This window comes from Callithrix jacchus, chromosome 3, assembly GCF_049354715.1.
Source record: "Callithrix jacchus isolate 240 chromosome 3, calJac240_pri, whole genome shotgun sequence".
Lineage (NCBI taxonomy): Eukaryota > Metazoa > Chordata > Mammalia > Primates > Cebidae > Callithrix > Callithrix jacchus.
The window spans coordinates 159,556,791-159,580,663 of NC_133504.1; the positions used below are offsets into that span (position 1 = coordinate 159,556,791).

The 23,873-nt window shown below is 35.5% G+C and overlaps 1 long non-coding RNA gene across 7 annotated transcripts in view; it reads right to left on the reverse strand.

The window, feature by feature from the left end:
- Positions 1-23,873, reverse strand: part of LOC118152331 (uncharacterized) — a 219,653-nt gene that overhangs the window by 81,992 nt on the left and 113,788 nt on the right. For all 7 annotated transcript variants that reach the window (XR_004741005.3, XR_008480265.2, XR_004741001.3 and 4 more), the window contains 4 exons: positions 22,796-23,094; positions 18,350-18,514; positions 17,531-17,603; positions 14,630-14,753 (listed from right to left, as the gene is read on the reverse strand). This is a non-coding gene — a long non-coding RNA (uncharacterized LOC118152331). The remainder of the gene's footprint in view (positions 1-14,629; positions 14,754-17,530; positions 17,604-18,349; positions 18,515-22,795; positions 23,095-23,873) is intronic.

Consider the following 23,873-nt stretch of genomic DNA (forward strand, 5'->3'; position numbering starts at 1 on the left):
CGTGTTTCAGACATCGTTGAATTACAACAGAATGTGGCCTGTAGGCCTTTTCCCCTTTCCCAGGGATTTGAAGGAAAAACCTTTTAAAAGGTGTCTCATGAAATTTGGCTCAGGGAGCCTGAGGTCTCTCAAGAGCCTACAGTATTAACAGAAAGTAGAATACTCATGGAGGAGGAAGGGAGGGGAGAACAAGAAACAGAACTGGTCCTTATATACCTGTCAACTCTCACACTGGAAAGAACAGCTTGACAATACATGTGACCAGACAGCAGCATTTAGGACTACTGTGGATTTTTAATTTAGTTCTTTTAATTGAGGAGTTTTGCATTATAATTCATTCATGGAAAGTATAATAAAAAAAAGAAAAAAACTGGCATTATTCCCTTTATTTAAGTAGAATAGAGGATTTCCTCTCCCTGCCACACCCCTTCCCCTGTGTATAATTCTTTAGTTAAGTGGTTCATATGTAGTTCCACACTTGGGGAAGATCCACTTTTATGAAATAATATTCATCCTGACTCACTCAGTAGAAAATAAATTTTACTATATTACCATTCACATTTTAAAGATGCAAGAACTAAAGAGCATTAAGTCAAGTAGCTCAAGATAACTGCTAGATGTATGACTGGAAATCAGGTCATCTTATGTGATATAAAACTTGGAATTACAAAGAGACAGTATGTAGCATAAATACTCATAATATATTATAGATATATAAATATGCTAATTTGCCATGTGAACTGCACATTTTTAAGTGGAACCATAAGGCAAACTTATAAAGGCACATGGTGTGAAGTTATGCATTCATTGTGTCTCATCACAGTAAAGCTTCAGAGCTGGATTAGGCAAGTGCTGCTTTGCAAGCCTTCAATTGTGTGGCTTCCTTAAGATGGGAAAACCAGTGTTTGTGAGACATAAGTTATGTTTCTTTTTTTGCTAGATTCCTAGTGCCTAAACCAATGCTTTTTCTATTATTGGCAATCAATGCATAATAGTTAAATAAATGAATAACAGGTATAGACTATATTATAGGTCCACTCTGATTTGTTCTTGTAGGAATAACCAAGCAATAAAACAAAAAACATGATAAACTGTGCTTACCTGTTTTCAGCAGTATCTCCCTGCTCTTTTCCTGCAGTAAGTGCCTCTTCCTCATCTAGCCCAGGGTTGTGTAGGAATACTAGCTTTGACTGCCAAATGCAAGCTAAGCAAGTAATCAGGCATTATTCCCTATATTTTTACCACCCACTTCCACCAAAGTATATGCACTACACCCATTAACTTACTCCTAAAGGTATCGTTAGAAGAGAAAAGAAGGCAGATACCATGCAGAAATCTACTTTTATTTTTTTGAATAAAATCATTGTAAGCTGATACATAGGAATAAAAAAGATAAATGTTAATAATATAAATGATTGGTATTTAAAACCCAGATCATAAAAATGTTTAATAATACAGTCATACCACACTTATTTGTGGGAAGAGTATTTTCTCCCATGATAACAGAAGCAACAACAGCAACAGTACAGCAAAAGCCTTTAAGAACAAAATAAAGCTCATGGTAAGCAATCTAAACTATGACTGATAGCTAAAAATGTATCATAAATTTATTCTTTTTTGGTATTTCATTATGGCTCTATAATTTGTAGTATCTTTTTAGAATAGTTTAACGTTGCTTTCAACAAAATATATGACAGTTCATTAAATGTAATAATGACCAAATATCTAGTTAGCTTTTTGAAAAAAAATTTTGTTGGTCATCATATTAATACTTCACATATATTGTCTTTTAATAGACTTGAACATTAAATAGAATAAACAGACATTTTGAGACATTTTTCTCTCAGAAAGCGTATCCTAATTGCCCTGGTTGGAAAAGTCACATACTCATGCAATTAAGCCAGGCAATTGTTACCTGACTAAATAGATCACATACATACCAATGCAAAATGAACTCTGTAAAACAGGTGGCCCAGTTTAATCAGCTTCAAGAACTCATCCAGAGTTTTCTGCCAATCTTATTATCTATCTTCGCAATCTGCATTATTTTGATACTACAGTAAAAACAGTCTCTTGGGTAGTGAAGTTTATTAAAACCTCAAGTTTTTATTCAGGAGGCTAAATTCTGGCCATGTTTCTCAGTGCTAGAATTTTGTTAGGGTAATTTGCAAAAGGAAAAAGCACAGGCTGAGTGTTCCATTTAGATATGATAGAAAGAATGCAGTAAGAATTAAGAAATTGTCATACAATTTTGAATTGATTAAAGGTAGGTGGAGAACTGGGGATATAAAAATAGGAAATTAAAAGGCACGGGTATGAATTAATGTTGGACAGAATTGTAATCAGGCTTGTAAAAATAGCATGAAACACAATCTTGTGACTAATGGCAATAAGCAGGGCTGGACTTTCCTACCTCCGTGCCTCCTTTGACTTGCGTACCTGCTGCTAGCACACATACCCAGCTGAGCTGCAGCTCTGCTCAGTTTCTAAGCCATTATTCTTGACCTGGGCAGTGAATGCTTTAATGACATCAGTCAAATCACATTACCATTTCCATCTCAACACAATTTTGTGGTGTTGCCCATAAGTGCAGCACCAGGTTCCTTTTCAGACATTCCTAAGCTGTACCGGTTTTTCTAATACAATTTGTCTTCTGCTTTGGTTAACAGGGCATGCTATTTCCTAGTGAGTACAGGGGCCTGGGCATTCATTATTTCACTTATTTGGTAATATGCTAAGAAAATATTAATAAACAACTAATATGTGGTAAGCTCTATGCTAGATACTAGGAGATGATAATGACCTGTCCCTTAGGGAGATTAATAATGTAGATGTAATGAAACAGGCTTTTATACTGCAGTGTCAGAATAACTACAATCAGGCTAGGCATAAAAAGCTGTGTTAGCTGTGTAAAGGGAAAAAACCAGACATCTAATTACATCACATGCATCAGAGGACTCTTTCTAAAGTATACATGTTGAAGACTGCAGTAGAAGAAATTTTGCAGGAGGAAAAGGAGAAATGAGTTGAGAACATTCCAGGAAGAGTTCCAGAATGTACAGCAATGGGTCAGATCTTCATGTAAGAACTTCATTGTTGGATTTACCGCTTAATCGGGTAATTATCCAACAATGAAGTTCTTACATGAAGATCTGACCCATTGCTGTACATTATCCTGATTAAGCGGTAAATCCAGGTGCACAGCAAAAAGGCAAGGGAGACAAAAGAATGGAAGGTGAAGAAAAGAAAGAGACAGGCCCATCACTGGGAGCGTCAAAAAAAAATCCAGATGTAGGTGAGGATTTACCCCAGAAGGCTTGCAATAGGGAGGAAACAGCAATCTTATAATCTGCAAATGTCTTATACAAAAACAGAAAAAAATAGCTTTCTTTTATATGGAAGGATAAGTAAGGATAGCAGAAACTTGAAAATAAATTGGACATCTGGGTGGTGGTAGGCAGACAGCATGATTGGGGTGGTTCAACCAAAAATATTGATCTTTGTGTGGTAGTTGTTGGAATGAGCTGTTAATGGGGCATGTGCTGTACTTTAGAGCTTGCTTATACTTGGGGTTGAACCAAGTTTAGGTTCAGTGGCCTGTGAGGAGAGAAGCATGATTAAAGTTAGCCCAAGCGAACACAGTGTGTACTCAATGGACAATTGGATTGGACAGGACTTAAGCAATTTGCCTGCTGAGTATTTGCCAGTGAATTTTTCTTGGTAACTAAGTCCCATTCTCTAGCTTTGTAATGAGCTAGCCAAGTCTGAGCAGAGTGATTCCTTGGGCCCACCGCAGTGCCACCAACTACAGAACTTGGATCTCTTGCAGCCAAGCTCTGCAACAATTGATTTGACAAGTTTGCATGCCCTTGTAACACTGTGCACTGGTAAATGTGATGCCCTCAGTGGTAGCTTTCCTTCAATACAGTACGTGGCTTGACATCATCTGGTTTCAGCTCTCAGCCACCCTTTGATGCTAAATTACTAGTCTGACTCAAGTCAAACCAGAGACATGCTTCTCTCTGCAGCTCTCTATGAACATATCACTTTGTTATGAGCAGTTTTGGGAGATTCTAGAGAGCTTCTTCCTGGCTGCTAGAATTATTGTAGAATTAGCAATTATAATGTCAGAAATAATATTGTATGTGTTAAAATGTTATTTCATATTTATATATGTTGTTCACATAATGGTCTGGATTATAGCTGAAAAAAGATTCAAGAAAACGTATGCTAATCCAGAGTCAATTTTTTTTATATTATCTATTTAAGGTAAAAGTGCATTTAAGTCTTAATTATTCAGACTAGGTTTGCATTTTGAAATCATATTTTGTCTAATCGTCAAGCTATTTCCCAGGCCAAGGTAATCAATCTTTGGGAAAGTACCCAACAAAATTTGTAAATTATAATTTCATTCTGAACTTTTAAAGAAATATTAAAAGAAACAGCACTCTGCAAAAATTAAGGTAATTTTTAAAGTCTTATCTATTTTTAATAATTCTAATAAAGTTTATTCTGAGTAGGAAAATAATGACCAAGTAACATACCATATTTTGAAAAAATTCATTTTCATTAATGCACGCTCTGACTAAACTAGGTTAACAACATACTGCCTAACAGAGGAAAACTGCTTTAATGATCAAATAAGAAAGGGTTGTAATTAGCTCTGAAAAACTTTTACATTATTAATTTGCTTGGCAAGCCATTTCTTCCTAGGGGGAAAAAAATATTTTCAATCTTTCAACTCTTTTTCTCTGGAATTAGTAATTTTAGATTCTATGCCAATTCAGTTTATCCTGATACACTTATCTATGAGCCAAAAGAAGATGGGCAAACTATATATCAATTTGCTGCAGTTATGAATGAGAATGGCTAATTTTTTTTTTTTTTTTTTTGCCTTTTAATTTGAACTTGGCTTAAGGTAAAACATAAACCAAGTTGATCTAATTTCTATACTTGAAGTTGGGGAAGTAGTTGCTGCAGATCATCCAAAATGAAGAATCGTTTGAGATTAGAAGCCAGGACAGAGACACCACTTCTGAAGGCAGAGACAAAGAAAAGGCCAGCTCTCCAGGGTGAGGAGGGCAGGGACCGACCCATAACAGAGGAGCCAGAAAAGCTTCTGCCTACATCTCCACCACAGCTGCTGTCTCCAAAATTGCATTGTCAGTGATAGAATGATAGGAGGGATGAAGAAACGTGACTGGAGGTGCTGTTAATATCCTTTCAAATTACAGTATAACATCAAAGGGACTCATATCTGGCATAATCCTTACAGAGCCACAGCTACGAGGTTTTAGTTGTGCAGGATGAATGAGTTCTGAGTATGAATTGCACAGCATGGTGATGATAGTTAACAATAGTGTTCTGTATGCTTGAGATTTGCTAAGAGGGTAGATCTTAAGTCTTCTCACCACAAATAAATAAATAGTAACTATGCGAGATGATATGCTAATAAGCTTGACTGTAATATTCATTTCACAACATGACATGAAAACGTCAACTTCTATAGCTTAAATATATGCAATTTTTGCTTCTCAATTATTCCTCAACAAGGATAAGAAAAACAACCATCACCAAAATTTAATGCAAGCCACATAGGTAACTTCATGTTTTCTAGTAGCTATAATAAAAAAGTAAAAAAAAAAAGGAAATCTAAGAAATTAATTTTAATAATCATGTTTAATTTAATAAAACTCAAAATACTATCTTTTCAGCATATAATGCAAATTATTAATGAGATAGTTTACATTCCTTTTTTTATTTTTTGCATAACATGTCATCTAAAGTTGTCATGTGTTTTATACCTGAGGCGCATCTCAGTGTGGACTAGCCACATGTCTTTGCTCAGTAAGCCACATGTAGCTACTGGTTCTCCTATTAGAAACTAAAGAGAGATTATGGCGCTATTTCCCCATGGCTGTGCACTACATTGTGGTTCATTTGTGGGATACTGTTTTGACAACTGCTAAGAAACAAAGCCAAGGTGGGACTGGAATTTGCAAATAAGTTACTCATTAGCAAATTAATTAGCTGACCCCAAATTATCTGGAATACTCTGCATTGTTTGATGACTGCTTTTTTTATTTGTTTTCTATTTTAACAAGAAAATGTCCTATTTTATTTTGCAAAGAAGCACTTTTCAAACTCTTTTATTTTTTCCCAATAGATTGATTTTCCTTAGGTTCTCTTAATGTTCTCAAGTTTCTTTTTCTGCTAAAAATATTTTAGAAATATTCTAATATTATCTTTGCAACTGTTAGATATTTTTCATGAGAAAAAATAATATGTTCATGTTAATTTTTTCACAGAGTGATGGAATTATTAGGATTTTCCAAAATACATGAAAAACTTCACAAATTATGATTTCTGTAATTTGGGTATACTGTAAGAATTTTATAATATGAAAGAATATTATGGCTGAAGGTATCACAGAACCAGTCTCTCCCTAAAAGTTCTGTGCCTGTTTTCATGAACAGGACATTGGTGTGTAATTCTAAACTAGATAATGGGAAAGGAGCCACCAAACTGTATAATACATTTGGTGCTGGTTTTTTTGGACTTCTTTAAAGGTATATCCCTTATTTTAGGGATACTTCCGCCCAACAGCCTATCTAGCTTCATTTCAAATTCAAAGTAGGTAATCTATCTGCCTAAAGTTACTAAAAATATTACTCCTGTTCTCAATGTAGAACAAGAATTTGCCAGAGAGAATGCAGCTTTCAAAAAGAGTATAAACACATAACAGGAATCTAGAATTGTTTTGTGTTCTTTTTTTCCCCTAAAATATTGTTTTCAATCCACCTGAAAAATATAGTGGCTTGTGGGGAGAGAGAGAATGAGAGACGCATTGATTCTTGAATATCAGAGTAGAAGTACTGAATCAGAATCTCTTGAGATAGGGCTCTGCAATTCTGCAATTTGCTTTTTAAATAAGATTTTCAATTGATTCCTATGTGCTTTAATGTTTGAGAACCTCTTAGTTAAAGAGAATATTCATGGACATCATTTTTGCAGGTCCAGAGAAGGGGTTTAATTGAAGTAGGCAGCTGTAATTTGCAGAACATGTTCTGAGTTAACAAAGACTGATAATTGATTCTGTGCTTATAGTACTTTAAGCACTTGCATAATCAAAGACTAAAGAATTAAATGGAGACACCATGTGGTGTCTTACTGAGGAAATTTCCAAAACCTTAAGGTAAATAGTTTAGTCATAATGGTATCTCTTACATATACAGACACATAAATAAATATATTTATGTCCTCCCATCCTCATCTTTTAAATTTATTAGTAACCAGAAAAATAATCTTAATGTATAAATGAAAAATTGTGCTTGTTTAATAAATACTTTCTGCCTTGAGAGAACAGTGTTTCTTCTCTTTGGGGAGTGTATAGGAGGCTTGGGAAGTGAAAATACATTCCATTAAAGGCCTTCAATGATATCCATTGCCTACAGCATTTAAAACAAACTGTTCTAACATTGACACATATTTCATACAGTAAGGCCCCAACCAGTCTTTCTGAATTTCCTTCTGATTATTCCTCTCATAAACCCTGTGTCTACTTCACTACAATGGGCTTGACAAGTTTTTTACATCTTTATGCCCCATTTTCTTAATTTAAAGTCTCCTCATTTTTTAAATTTAGGATACATTTAACAATAGTATAGATGCTCAATATTTAAAGAATCGAAACTATACAAGGATTTTAATTGAAAGTAGCAATCTCCCGTGATCCTTCCCCCATTTCCTATTAACCAGAAGCAAGTGCTTTGAACAATTTAGATTTACTCTTTGTGTTATGTTACATCTCCAGTTTAGAATAACATACTTATTTTTTGCTTACTTTCATACCTGGGAAGATAATGATGCAGCACTCCTTCACAACCTGCATTCTGCTGCCATCACTATTCAACACAATACTGTTCACCTATTTCCACAGAAATAGTTGTATCATAATTTATGATTACATATTCTCCATATTATGACTGTTCACATAAGAGGCATGTATAATATTTATCCACAAGTAACACTAAGTCACATCCCAGCACTTCATAATCCCACTTCAATAATAAAATCAAAAGCATTAAAAAATCACTTTTGTAACATTTTATTATTATCGGTTTTGTAAGCTTGGAGGCATCTCTAGAATTTTCTGGCTCTCTGGACAGGCTGCTCTCTCAGTTTCTTACACAACTCTCAGGGTTTAAACTCCTTATATCAACTTGGTGATTGCTTCTGCTGGCCTTGTATATTTCATCCCCTGATTTCATAACTCATGTAGTTTCTTTTTATACTGTCTCATTTTGTTGCATATTTTCTTCTGTACCTTCCCCAAAATGGACAATATTTTGATATCTATACCTGATATCAGGTAATAATAGGGGTCTTCACTTTACCCCTATTCTTACATGGACAGCTTAGGTGGGTATATTACTGAAAATCATTTTCTCTGTGAATTTTGAATGCATTGCTTAACTTTCAACTCCTCACTCATTTCCTAGTATCAGTACGATTCCTCCAATCTCAGGTATTCCTAGCATTTCAATACAGAATGCCACCAATGTATCCTCTCTAGAAAATATATTTTCAATCTTCTTCAACATAGGAAAGATTAATTATCTAGATGAGAATGAGGCAGGAAATCTGGCATTCTAATGATTTTAGAACGCTTCAGCCTTGCCTCCTGTATTGAGCACTACCCTTCAACACTGTCACAGACAAAAGTTCAGCACACCTTATCTGCTGACCCCCAAAAAACACATTTTCATTTTATTTGTTTGTTTTCTTTATAATGAGTTTAAAAACAAAATATGACCTTACTATTCTATATGTGGTCTTTCTTTTTCTTCACTATGAAATATTTATGTTTCGTTGCAGTATTAATGTGTGTTACATGTTATATAGCATATGCACCATATTACCTTTCTAGAATCCAAAAGTTCTGAATTTTGAAACCCATTTGCTGCCAAAAAATTGTAAGAGATGTGGGTCTGAACCTAGTCCTATCAAACTTTGAACACTTGTTTGTTCCTATGTAAGAAATAAGTGTGTCTTGGATTCCTATCCAGAGGGCTTGTTTTCAAATGTCTCATATATGCTATATCAGATATTGTTTTTCTCTCTGTTTTTCACTTCTTTAATTTTGATTGATTTTCCCCAACCATGTTTTTAGTCTGTGTGTATATACACAGTTATGGACATAAAAGGATGACATATCAATGTTGTTCTAATAAATATTCTGAAGGAAGGTTGGTTTAAGATACTTTAAAGCAAACAAGAATGTTTTCTCTACAATAGAAGAAAAGCTAGCGACTGTTGGATAGCTTTGAAAATGAAAGCTCTGAATATATGTAATAATAAATTTGGACAACTCTAGATAAATAAATCCATAGATATAGATATGACAGCTCACATTTCCTTTCTTCTTCAAAATTAAAAAATATGAGTACAAATCACATTAAAGCAAAACATTCTTCTAATTTTCATTAAATATGTATAGGTAGTCTGGGTGTTTCTGTGATGACAATTAGACTAATATTCTGTTGCACAGATAGAGAAGACAGTAGAGTAAATAGTATCCGAATAAATGATGCCTCAGCTTATGCCTTTTTGAGCAATATTTTTTATGAAAAGCATGTAATAGCCAGGCTGTGAGCCTAAAACGTATGTATAAGGAGTAATTGATTGTAGCACCTATCTCTACCACTAGAGAGGACAATCTATTCATGATTTTACTGGCAAAATATTATGATAGCTGTTTTGTTGAGTATGCATACTTCTAACATCTCAACTATGGTAGGAAAAGTCTGTAGTGTCCTCTTGCTCCCTGTTTCATATATAAAATATTTTCATTCATTGTTTAATTTGTTACCTATGTTACAAAAATAAACTTTTGTTGTAAAAGGCAATATATATTCTAGATTATACATAAATATTACCATATCACAAAGAAATTAGTGATTATTCTTAAACTATGTGACCAAGAGTAAAGCCCTGCCTTAGATGTTTCATAGCCATTTATGATTAGCCAACTCTTGATATCCTGTAACATTTTACCTACCATATTCTATAGTTTGTTCCGTAATCTATTGCCAAATAATTCCATAGTTATTCCATGCTATAACTATTCCATAGTTTATTGCTAAATCTCTTATCATTCATATTTTATAAATATACATTTTTTTGCTTATAGTACTGCCCAAAGATGGTTTTAGCATATTCTTGATTATGTCTTGTATAAAATTGTACTTTCTCCAATATTTATTTTTATTGTGACTCTTAGGACTAGATTAGACTATTTTTATGTTATTTTTACTTTGTTTCCTAGTATGAACTTTCAAGATAATATCCATATTACAGCAGTTTCTTTCTTTCCTCTGTTGCCACCTATATGCAGGGTTTGAATGATAACAAAGACATTTCTTTTACATACTTGTGGATATTCTTCCAGCAATATAGGGTAAGCTAATGAGATGCACTTGGACAGAACAATGAGGGCTGACCATTCTTACTATAGCAATGAAGGCAAATGGACAGGCCTCCACATGCGTCAATATTTCAAGGTGCTAGACCTTATATTCCATTGTCCAGTTGTCAAGTTGTGAAGAATAGCTTGATTATGATGGCAAGAACAGTGATAGCAATGACAACAGCCTTCTCCAGATCTTATAGATGGTAGTCACTAGATTAAGGAATGAACAACCAGGAATAGTTGCCTGAAGACATACATTAATAGGAAGACAAATGGTAAAGTGGAAAATAAAGTCAAATGATAAAGTACAAACAAAGTAGAAAGTAAAGTGGCAAAGCACAGAAGAGAAAACAAAGATTGTTGAATACTAGTGCTGGCGGGGCTACAACATCCTTGGTAATCTGTAAATCCTTCATATGCTCTGAGTTTTAATAATTCACTATACACAAAACTCTTCCCATTAATTATTTTTAAACTTTTCTTCCACAATTTTCCAGATAACATAGCTCTTCTCTAAATGGAGCAAAGTGGTGATATGACTGTGGTCTTACCCAAAGTGTGAAGGGTATTTTTCCAACTCATAGTTTTTACATTAAAATGAATTTATTTTAAATCATACATTCTTCCCGATGATGTTCTGGGATTCCTTTTATATGAAATGCGATTCCAACTATATATCATTCAAAACACCTCCATATTACAGGAACATTTGCTACTGGAAAACGCGGCATTATTTTCACCATGGTACTGTGTATATCATGGCATACTATGCTGTATCTCTGGTAGAAAACATTTAAGTCCCTGGTACTAGAGAGTCTTAAATGTTTTCTTTAAAAAATTCTATTCAAATATAAAATACATGCTAATTGCTACTGAAACTTAAATTTTTTTAAATGAATTTTGTTATTGTTACTATAACTATACTTCACATTATACATTTGTAAGAAATATAATTAAATATCTTTGCTATTGTCAGTATTATCAGAGGAATATTTCAACAGTTAATTATAAAAAAACATGTCATGCTTTAAAATAAAATACACTGCTGAAGGACCCTGAAAAGCAGCCCACAGGGATTGCATACCCCAGAATTACTGAACTCATTGAGCTAGAATGTCATAGATACTCTTCACTTGGAGGGAACAGAAACAAAACTTAGGTTGTTCCAGCCAATTCAACCTCATCTCTAGATGTTGCATTCTTATCACAATCTACAGATATTCTCAACAAATACAAATGAGTTGGGGAGAACATGGTCACTTCGAGGCCTCTCAGAGATATATTCTTCATCTAGCTTTGCAGCCCAATAAATATATATGCCTAGCTTTTGAGATCCAATATTTGAACGTTTTCAGACTAGGCTATGTGCTTATAGTTTTCATCAATGTTAGGTTCTAGAGATTGAAGAAAAAACAGATTTAATTACAGGAGGAAGAAGAGGTGGACTAATGGAATGCTAGAACTTACAACAAAGTCAGAGATAATTTAAGTCATGTGCTTCATTTTACAGATACCAAAGCAATGTACAGAAAAGGTGATGAATATCCAAGAGGGTATATTAAAATTTTAATGAAACTTCACTGGGAAGCATGACACATGCCTCTAATTTCAGGACTTTGGGAGGCCAGGGCAAATTGCTATAGCCAGGAGTTTGAGACCAATCTGGGCAACATAGCTAGAACTGTTCTCAACAACAAAATATAATTAAAAAAAATAGCTAGGCATGGTGGTGTGCACTGTATTAGTCTGTTCTTACACTGCTATAAAGGAATACCTGAAATTGGGTAATTTATAAAGAAAAGAAGTTTAACGGGCTCATGGTTTTGTAGGCTGTATGGAAGCATAGCAGATTTCACTTCTGGGAAGGATTCAGGAAACTTACAACCATGGTAAATGGTGAAGAAGAAGCAGGAATGCCTTACATGGCTGGAGCAGGAGCAAGAGAGAGAAAGAGGAGGTGTTACAACACTTTTAAACACCAGCTGTCATGATAACTCACTATCATGAGAACAGAATTGAGAGAATGCTACTAAACTATTCATAAAGGATCCAACTTCATGATTCAGTCACCTCCCACCAGGCCCACCTCCAACAGTGGGGATTACAATTTGACATGATATTTAGATAGTACACAGACCCAAACCTTATTATTATGTCCTTGGACTCTCCCAAATGTTATGTCCTTCTCACATTTCAAAATAAAATCATGACTTCACAACAGTCCCCCAAACTCTTAACTCATTTCAGCATTAATTCCAAAGACCAAAGTCTAATCTGATACAAGGCTAGTCCCTTCCACCTATAAGACTGTAAAATCAAAAACAAACCAGTTACTTCCAAGATACAATGGGGGCATAGGCAGTGGGTAAATGCTTCCTTTCCAAAAGAGAAAAATCAGCCAAAAGGAAGGGACTATAGGCTCCCCATGAGTCTGAAACACAATAGGACAGTCAATAAATCTTAACGCTCCAAAATAATTTTTTTTTACTCCATATTTTCACATTTAGGGCATACTGGTACAAGGGTTGAGCTCCCAAGGTCTTTGACAGCTCTGCTCCTGTAGCTTTGCAGGGATCAGCCCCTGTAGTAGTTCTCATGAACTGGCATTGTGGTACATGGCACAAGCTTTTGGTGTCTGTACCGTTTTGTGGCCTGGATGATGGTGGCCCTCTTCTCACAGCTCCACTATGCAGTGCCCAATGAGGACTCTTGTGTGCAAACTTCAACAAATTTCCCCTCTGCACTGCCCTAGTAAATGTTCTTCATTAGGGCTTTGCCCCTGCAGCAGGCTTCTCTTCTGTCTGGACATTCAGGCTTTTCCAGACATTCTGTGTAATCTGGGTAGAGGCTCCTAAGTCTCGATTCTTGCACTCCATGTATCCACAGGCTTAATATCACGTAGAAGACACCAAGGCTTATGGCTTGGACCCTCTGAAACAGCAGCCTGAGCTGTACCTGAGCTCCTTTGTGCCAGGTCTAGAGCTGGAGTGGCCATCATCCAGGGAACAGGGGCCCCTAAGGTTATTCAGGGCAGTGGATCTCTGGGCCTGGCCCACCAAACCAGTTTTTCCTTTAGGTCTACCTGCCTGTGATGAGAAGAGCTGCCGCAAAGGTCTCTGAAATGCCTTCAAGGCTTTTTCCCCATTGTTTTTGTCTCCTTTTTACTTATGTAAATTTCTGCAGCATGCTTCAATCCCTGCTCAGAAAATGTGGTTTTTCTTTTCTACCCCATGGTCAGGCTGCAAATTTTCCAAATCCTAATGATCTCTTTGTCCTTTAAATATAATTTCCACTTTTACATCTTTTATTTGCTCATGTATAACCACATGCTGTTAGAAAATCTTGAATGTTTTGCTACTTAGAAATTCTTCCTCCAAATACCCTAAATAATCACTCTCAAGTTCAAAGTTCCAAAGATCTCTACGGCAGAGGCACAATGCTTCCAAGTTCTTTGCTAAAGCATAGCAAAAGTGATCTTTACTCCAGCTCCCAACAAGTTTCTCATTTTCATCTGAGACCTCCTCATCCTGGACTTCATTGTCCATATCACTATCAGCATTTCGGTCATAACCATTTAACAAGTTTCTAGAAAGTTCCAGGCATTCCCTTACCTTCCTGTCTTCTCATTAGCCTTCTAAACTGTTTCAACCTGTGCCTGTTACCTAATTCCAAAGCCACTTTGACATATTAATGTATCTTTATAATAAGCACTGCCCCACCCCTGGGTACCAGTTTTTTTGTATTAGTTTGTTCTTGCACTACTATGAAGAAATACCTGAGACTGGGTAATTTATAAAGAAATGAGGTTTAACTGGCTTACATTTCTGCAGGCTGTAGAGGAAGCATATCAGCTTCTGCTTCTAGGGTGGCCTTGGGAAACTTACAATTATGATGGAAGGTAGAGGTAAAGCAGTCATCTGACATGGCCAGAATAGGAACAAGAGAGGGAGGAGGTGCTACATACCTTTAAGCAGCCAGATCTCACAATAATTGACTTATAATTATAATGAGAATAGCACCGAGGAGATGAAGCTAAATCATTTATGAAGGATCCACTCCCGTGATCCAGTCACCTGCCACCAGGCCCCAACTACAACACTGAGAATGACAATTTGATAAGATATTTAGCAAGGACACAGATCCAAACCATATCAGTACCTGTAGTCCCAGCTAATTGGGAGGCTGAGGCAGGAGGACTGCTTGAGTCAGGGATGCTGAGGGTGCAGTGTGTCAGGATGATGCCACTGCACAACATCCTGAGTGACAGAGTGGGACTCACGCTCTGAAAAATAGTAATAATAGAATAAAACATGATTTTAATGGAAATTCTGAAGCATACATACAGTTACTTGCATAGTACTAAAGAAATGATAACAGCTGGATTTTTTGTATGTACTATTACACTTCAGCATTTCCAGAAATATCTTCTAAGTTATCAAATAAATGAAAATTCCCTGTGTGGATTACTGTGCATAGTCAAGATTTTTTTTTGTGTGTGAGACAACTGAAGAAATAATGTAGGCACATGTGAAATACTTAGCAGCCACGAAAGTCAGACTTCATGGTAAAGCAATGTCTGGGATTGACATCAACTCATATAGAACGTTCAACATTCTTTGAAGTCACTGCCAGTTTAGCAGTATTGTTAACATACTGTTTTATGAGAGAGAGCATGTAATTCTATCTAATCATGTTTGTGACTTAGGTTCTATCTCTTATCTTTATTCATACCACTATTCTACTCTTCTTTGTGATTTTGTTCCCTCTTTGCACCTTCTTCTTAATAGATCCCTAAGTAAGAATCCAGAAATTCTACCACTATTCAATGACCATTTTATGCACAATTCTCATATCTGCCACTGTAATTCATTTATACTCTATCAGTTGAGTGGAGCACAGTTTCAACTGTAACATGAATTATAAATAATTTACACTACAAAACATCTATAGCTGCTTCTCATGGAAAAGGTAATAGGCATGAAGGATACTTATGGGGTCATGAGCAATCTGAGTCAGTGTATTATGCACCTGACTAGTATATCATGCACCTTCTCTTGCACAAACATTGTCCCTCCAAAAAAGTCTCCTGGTAGTCTCATCAGCTTTACAAAACTACTATTTTCTTTGTTGATATTGCAAAAATGTTCAGAATATGGGACTCAAAATAACATTGTCTGAATTTCAATATTGGTAGTATGCCATGTTAGCTAATTTATATTTTCAAATTACTTGGTTTTTCAAAGTCTTATATCAGTTATTAAGTAAGGAAAATAGTAGCCACTCCCAGAGAAGATTGTTCTGATTATTAACTGCAGTAACACAGGAAAATATTTAGTGAGGTTATAGTAAGCACTCAATCAATACTAGTTATTATTAGTATTATTTGATTTTCTATAATGTTCAGCTTTACTTCACATGCCTGGTTCTCACATAAATAAGTACAAGAATCACTTTCCTTTTAAAAATAATTTTAAAACATTAATTTAAAATTAAGTATGGAATTATAAGTAATAAAGAATAAAGTCAGGGAGGCAGCATAGCATATCCAAACATGAATTTCAGTAATACTTCAAGTCCTAAATATTCCACGTGTGGTTAGTGTCACAAGTGACACTCTGTATGATTGTGCTACAACAGATATGTAAAGGGGTTATACTATTCATTCAGCGATTAGTAACTACTATAGATAGCTTATAGATACATTATCAACGAGAGACAGTAAAGGGAAATAACAACCCTGGGAGAGTAGAGTCCTAAAGACCACTCTAATGCACATTTTTCAATTGAGTATGGAGTAATGCTAGGGTAGGCAAACCCACTGAATTTGTGGCCAAATACAGCTCCAGTCTGTTTTTCTAAATAAAGTATTACTGGAACACAGATTCATTCACATAACTTCTACAGCTGCTTCCTCACTGTAACAGCCGAATTGAGCAGTGGTGACAAGGACCACATGGCCCACAGATCTTACTCTCTAGCGCTTTATGGAAAATGTTTACGAACTCTGAAATAAAAGAAGATATAGTGAGCTCGATTTTGCTCATGTTGAGAATAAGATACAGGAGGAACATAAGGGAAACTGTTGTCTCTAGTTGAATGAAGTAAAGAAATGATATTGAATGAGAACTGAGGTAATGTCATAATGTTTGACAATGGGGTAACTGTAATTTCACTTTCGATTGTAGAAGGTAATCTTGTTAATAAATAAAGCAAATAAGTATAGAATTTATGATTATGGACTTTGAAATCAGAGTGCCTTGGTTTAATCCTAATTGTAACTTACTCTGAAACCTTGGTCAAATCTATTAAGTTCCTTTGCCTGAGGTTCTTCATTTGTAAAATTGGAATAATAATAGCATGTTTCATAAGTTTGTGAGAATTACTTAGTTTATATAAGTAAAGCAAAAGCCTCTGGCAAACTTATGCCATTAATTTCTAGCTTTATTTATATAAGCACACTTAATGTTATTCGGTGATAATGAACTATTTATTATATTAATAACATTTTAGTGATATTTGGTAATAAGAAATCTCATTTGAGAGATTCAATGATAATAAAGCTTTTCAGCAGGAACAGAAACCTAACATACAGTTGTCCTTCAGTATCCAAAAGGAATTCATTCCAGGACCCCTGAGGATACCAAAATTCTCAATGCTTAAGTCTCTTATACAAATGTAGGATTATTGACATATAACCTATGCACATCCTCGATTGTACTTTAAACTATCTCTAGATTTCTTACAATATCTCATACAGTATCAGTGATATGTAAACCATAGTTATATTATATTGTTTTAAAATTCATATTATTTTAACTGTATTATTATTTATATTGTTTTTAAAATATTTTTAATTCATGGTTGGTTGAAAATGCAGATACAGAACTTGTAGATATGGACACACCAACTATATTTAGAAGCTTAGGTCTGACCTGAGAATGGGGCACTAAAGCTTTTTCCTAGGTTAATATAGTACTTTAACATTTAACTAGTACTATTAGTCTTAAACACATCTTAATGAAAGAGAGAGATGAGAAAAAGAAAATTGCTGATACTTACCTTGTTTTTGTATGACAACAGGGAACAGGTTGAGGAGGGAATAGTCCTCATAAATGTCAATCGGAAGGCCTGGCTGAAGTACAATTGTGGAAAAAAATTGAGTTTGCAGAATAAAATAAATTACTTTTATTCAGAATACCCGAAGTGATAGAGGGATGCTGTTCTTTTTACCATTGATATTAACTGTACTGAAATATAAAGTGACTTAAAAACTGACTCAGAAGTGTGTTTTAAAGATAATTATTCAGAACAACAAGAATTAATAGAGAAATGATGACAATTGTTTAAAAAAAGAAATGTATGACAATGTAGGGTTGATCTGATGAATTCATTTGACATTCAAAATAATTTTATTGAATATCTGCCATGTGGTAGTAATTATACAAAGCAATTAGTCTAGTCTGTTATTTACAATGAATTACTATAGAAAGGCTAACATGACATATAAAGAGACACCTGCTTCTGGTGGGAATGTAGAAAGTCACAAGAAATTATTAATAATTTCACCATATGACTCATACCAATAAGATGAATGAGACAAAATTTATATTTTTTAAAATTTTTATCCTATAATGGAACTGAAGATATAACGAAAATAATAAGAAGTTAACTAAATGAAACAAGTCCAGAAACTGACATATGCTTACTAGGAGAGAGAACACCTTTAGTGTTCTTTCTTTTGTTGCATTCATTTCTGGTCCAGTGGTGGAAGGAGAAGAAAACCTAGTGTAAATAACAGTAAAGAAGCCAGCCATACCACTAAGATCTCTTTAACAGCACTTCATTATATAGGCTGTTATTAATGGCTTTGAAACTTACGGAGTCCAGCCACAAAGTTTGCATTCCCTTGCAGATTTTTTGATGAGCCTGCTTGATAGGTGGCAGTAGCATGCAGAGGTCAGTCAGAGTGTGAGAAGGGAAGCTGAGAGACCCTTCCTAGGGTTGCACAGCCTTTTCAAGTGGAAGGCTGTGGCCTGTTGAAGGCTTAAGAAATAGGACAGAAGGATACAAAATTACACAAGGAAATGCCACCTTAAAACACAGCAAAGAAGCTGCAGTAAAATGCTGGGAGTGGGACAGGAGAAATGAGGGAAAGCTTTCTTAGGAATGATGGCCTTTAACTGAGTGGTATTAACTAAAGCCTCGGGAAGGCCCAGAACAGATGAGAGAAATTGTTTTTCTGTTGTTGTTTTTAAAGTTTTATTGAACTTGAAGGACATTATACTAAGTGAAAAAAAAAAAACCAGTCACAGAAGGACAAATGCTGCATGATTCCACTTATATAAAGTATCTAAAATAGTCAAACACATAGAAGAAGAGACTAGAATTGTGTTTAAAATGAGCTGAGAGAAGAGGGAGATGAGAGTTTTTCAACTGATACAAAGTTTCAGTTTATACAAGATGACAGGGATCTTCTGTACAGCACAGTGCCTAAAATCAACAATTCTGCATGATGCATTTGAAAATTTGCTGAGTAAATAGATCTCTTGTAAAGTGTTCTTACCACAAAAGCAAACCAACAAAACAAAGAGCAACAATGACAACTAAGGATATAACAAGGAGTCTTTTAGACATGATGAATATGTCTACTACCTTGATTGTGGTGATGGTATCATGAGTGTATGCCTATGGCCAAACTCATAAAATTTATATATTAAATATGCACAGTTTTTGCATATTGGTTATACCTCAATAAAGCTGTTCTTAAAAAGAGAGGAAGAACTTGTTTTCAACCGTATTGCTGTTCTGTTGCAAAGTTGCAGCTATTGAAACTTAGTGCAAGGTAGGAAATCTCAGTAATTTCCTACAAGGCATCTCAGTGTGTCTTCACTGAGTGCAAGTGATGACTACCAGGCGGAAAAAATGAAATACGTTCTATTTTATTTCCACTCATTTTCCTCTTTGAAATTTAGTAAAACACAATGAAGGTAGCATTGCAGCTTCCCTTCTAGGAGAGCTTGGGGCATGAGCATGGAAAAGACTCTGGACATCTCTGTGATTTACAGCCAGGACACCAGTATCACAATGAGGAATTCCCCTGATCATCTGCTGTACTCATAGCTTTTGGTGCCTCAGGCAAGCTCTCTCCCTAATGCCTTGACCAACCTGTAGCTGTCCTTTACCAAGCCCTAGATGAAACCTAAAGTATTTCAGAGGACATTTTATTTATTTATTTGAGACGGAGTTTCACTATTGTCACCCAGGCTGGAGTGCAATGGCGCGATCTCGGCTCACCGCAACCTCTGCCGCCTGGGTTCAGGCGATTCTCCTGCCTCAGCCTCCTGAGTAGCGGGGATTACAGGCACACGCCACCACGCCCAGCCAATTTTTGTATTTTTAGTAGAGACAGGGTTTCACCATGTTGACCAGGTTGGTCTCAATCTCTTGACCTCGTGATTCACCCGCCTCGGCCTCCCAAAGTGCTGGGATTATAGGCGTGAGCCACCGCTCCCCGCCCCAGAGGACATTTTAAACTGTCTTCTAGAGACGTTTAATCTAGAAAAATTTTCACAAAGCTATTTATAGTATCTTTATTTGTAACATCCCAAAACTGTAATACCCAAACTTCATCAGCAGAATAAAATAAACAAATTGTGGCATGTTGATAAATTGAATATTATTTAACAAAAAACAAACACACAATTGACATATGCCACCACATGAATAAATCTCTAAAATATCATATTGAGCAGAAGAAGCCAGAGACAAAAGAATATATCACATCGTATGACTGTATTTATGTTAAGCTTAGGATATATAAAATGGATAAACTCAAAATAGTGACCACAGAGGCAGTGGTAGTGTGGTGGTATGAAGAGAAAGGGCTCAGGGAAGCATTCTTCCCTATGATAGAAAAGTTTCATCTTTTAATGGTGTTTACATAGGTGTATACAATTGTTAAAAATGTATCAAACTGAACATTTATATTCTCTATACTTTCTTATAAATTACTGACTTCAGACAGCACCTTGCAGTCTACATCATATATGAGAATTGTGAAAGCAAACATCTTGATGGGTGAATTGCAGGGTTTAATGATAAAAAGAATGATTCTGTAGAACCAAGAGCTTCCAAAGTAATATGGCATAGACATAATGTGCCCGAAGTATTTCATAAGGCCTATAGACCCAATGCTAGAGCAATCCAGATAAAGGAGGAATTAGCTCCGACATGACTTGGAGGATTGCTGGGGGAAAGACATGCTGAGAAAACATAAACTGCCAAGAATACACCAAGCATAGCCTAGAACATAAAAGAAGACTTAACTGTTGTGGCACATATATTCCTAAGTCCTGTCTATTGTTCTCAAATCATTTACAGGAATAGTTTCTTCCCTGACTCAGGGTTATTTATGTTGCTGTGGATTTATAATAGGATATTGATACAGTTTGGCTGTGTCCCTCACCCAACTCTTATGTTGAATTATAGCTCCCATAATTCCCACATGTTGTGGGAGGGATTTGATGGGAAATAACTGAATCGTGAAGGAGGTTTTCCCTGCACTGTTCTCCTGATAATGAATAAGTCTCATGAGATCTGCTATTTTTATAAGGGGTTTCTCCTTTCACTTGGCTTTCATTCTCTCTTGCCTGCCACCATGTAAGATGAGCCTTTTGCCTTCCATCATGATTGTGAGGCCTCCCCAGCCACATAGAACTGTGAGTCCAGTAAACCCCCCCTTTTTAAAATATATAAATTACCCAGTTTTAGGTATGCCTTTATCAGCAGTGTGAAAACAGACTAATACATTTACTGATGACCTTTAAAATTATTTAGAATGAGTAACAACAGACCTTAGGCTGACCTTCTTCCATTAATGACTTCCAAAACTCATAGTACACATTCAGGACACTGAGACAGCCAGTGCTTCTGCTGCAATCAGGAAATGGCCTGCTGAATATGAAAGTTACTGCACTGCTGGCCAGATCCTGAGTCTAGCCACCTCTGCTTTTCTCTGAAGCAGCCACTATTTCCCAGAAGTGAAATGAATGACATAAACCAAAATCACATCTAGATATGTCAAGAGAACCTGGAAAACTATGTAGGGGGTTGCTTTTTGTTTTTTAGCTTTTTACCCTCTGCAATATAAGAAAGTACACAATAAGCAGGTTTGAATGGATGTTGAGCAAACCAATCCAAATATATTATCCCTCACTCACATTTTCTTTCCATTCTCAAGCCTCCAAACAGCAGTAAGAAACAAACAAAAAATGCCCCTGTGTAACACAACACGATGATCCTAACATAAACAACATGCTCACCCTCATGTAAAGGAACAAGTAAAGCTCTTAAGTACTGGCTCCATTTCTGAGTAATGTTCACTCCTCCTCAATTACAATCCATCTTGACCTTGTACAATAAATACCAATGAATTTTCATTTTAATAGCCATCAGCATTCTATTGTAAAGGAGTAAGAACAGAGAAGAAAAAAAAAGGAAATTGAGTACTTGTAAATATATAGAAACAAAACATGAAGGAAATGAGACTAGCCAAGGAAATCCTTATTTCCACAACTGAACAATCATTCATAATCAATGTTTAAAACTTAACACTCAGGGATGGTGACACCATGGAGTTTGCTATTCATGATTGCTGTAATTAAATTTTGCATTTGGTTTTTGACAGTATCAGCCTTGTGACCCTAATAAATAAGATAGTAATTCAGGACTGTTAGGAAATCACTCTGGATTAGATAAGTTGAAATCTATATTTCTGAGCTTATCACTTATTGCTGTAAGCATTCCAGGCCATTCAGGAAATTCTGGTCACAGCATAGTCTTTATATTCACTTTATGTACATAAAATTGTGGTAACCAATGCGTTCCCATAAGACTTGATTCAGTCAGCACTTGATCACAATCACGCACAGGTGATGTCTAGATTAATTGATATGTCACTATGTGCCATAGATTACTTAGCCCTCTGTTTCCTTTTGGCAAGGGTCTCACCAATACGCTCAAGCCCAAGGGCATGGGTAAACCAATGTCCAAATATCATGTTTTCAGATCTTTCTCAAGGAACCACTCTACTTCTTCATAAGACAATTGTTATTAGTCAACATTCCATCAAGAGCCAGAAACCACAGAATAATTTGAACACAGGAAGTTTAATATAAGGAATTATAAACTCTCATGGAAGATTAGCTTTTACGGGAAAGAGACAACTCTAAAGGATTCAGGAATAGCATATGGAATAAGCAGCCACAACCTCTGAGGCTGAGGCAGACCATTAAAAGAAGGAACAGATCTGGAAGAATCCCCTACCTGCCAAGGGCTGAGATGCCGAAGGTTCTCAACTATGGCCCGCCAGAGTATGAAGTTTCCCTAGATGCTGTATAAAGAAAATATCTTAAAAGCTTTCTTCAAAGGTACTGGGAGAAATTGCCTACTGAGAAGTAGATTATATTTTAGGCAGTCTTTCACTGCTGGCTGTGATATACTGTTGGTTGTCAGGGACTAGAAGAGCATGTCCAGAGACGTGTCCTGGAGTGAAGAAGAGTAGACCCTTCTATCCACAGTGCCCCTGCAGAGTCCTCTATTGACAAAATTCAACATCATGTCACCTAGAAAAAAAGAAATGTTTACCAGGTTTCACTCAATTATGGATTAGGAAATGAAGGATGGTTAGGAAACAAAAAGCTACCTTCACAGTGAACTTGAAATTTAAAGCTTGTGTCCTTAATTGCAGAGAAAAACACAAAGTATATGTTCATATATAACCTCTAATTTTTTTGTGTAAAATACTTCAATGATAAAATCTCCCAAATTCGGATATGAGAACTTCAATTTTGGCAATCCTTTAATGATAATGTAGTAGAAAAAGAAATGAGGCAGAAGCTTTAAGTCCAGGTGTCATATATTCCTGTCTCTAAATAAGTGGATATGGTTTCTTTTGAACAACATAGAGTATAATTAGATGGTTCCTACCTTTTCTGGGAAATTGATAGTAAGATAACATTCTCAAATTAAAATATGACAACTAACTAAAATGTTACAAAAATGACAAAACTTTCAGGTTGCTTTATCAAAGAAATTTGAATAAATTCAGGATATAAAAATGAGTTTAAATTATCACTATTTAAATAATTGCATTAAAATAGATTGGTGTCAGATGCCTTCAATTCAATATGCGTTGAGCTGTTTGTGGCCATTTTTATTCAGTATTGAGTTAAAGAGTGGATACTATAAAAAACCTATCTACTGCTGACATAGAAAAGGAGAAACTGACTTCATAAGCTATATTTGTTTTCATTCATTTGAAAGAATAGCCAATATTACTTATAAGTTTCCCATAAATCTTCAGTGAATGTTAATAATTGTTGAAATTTTTTGAGCAAATATT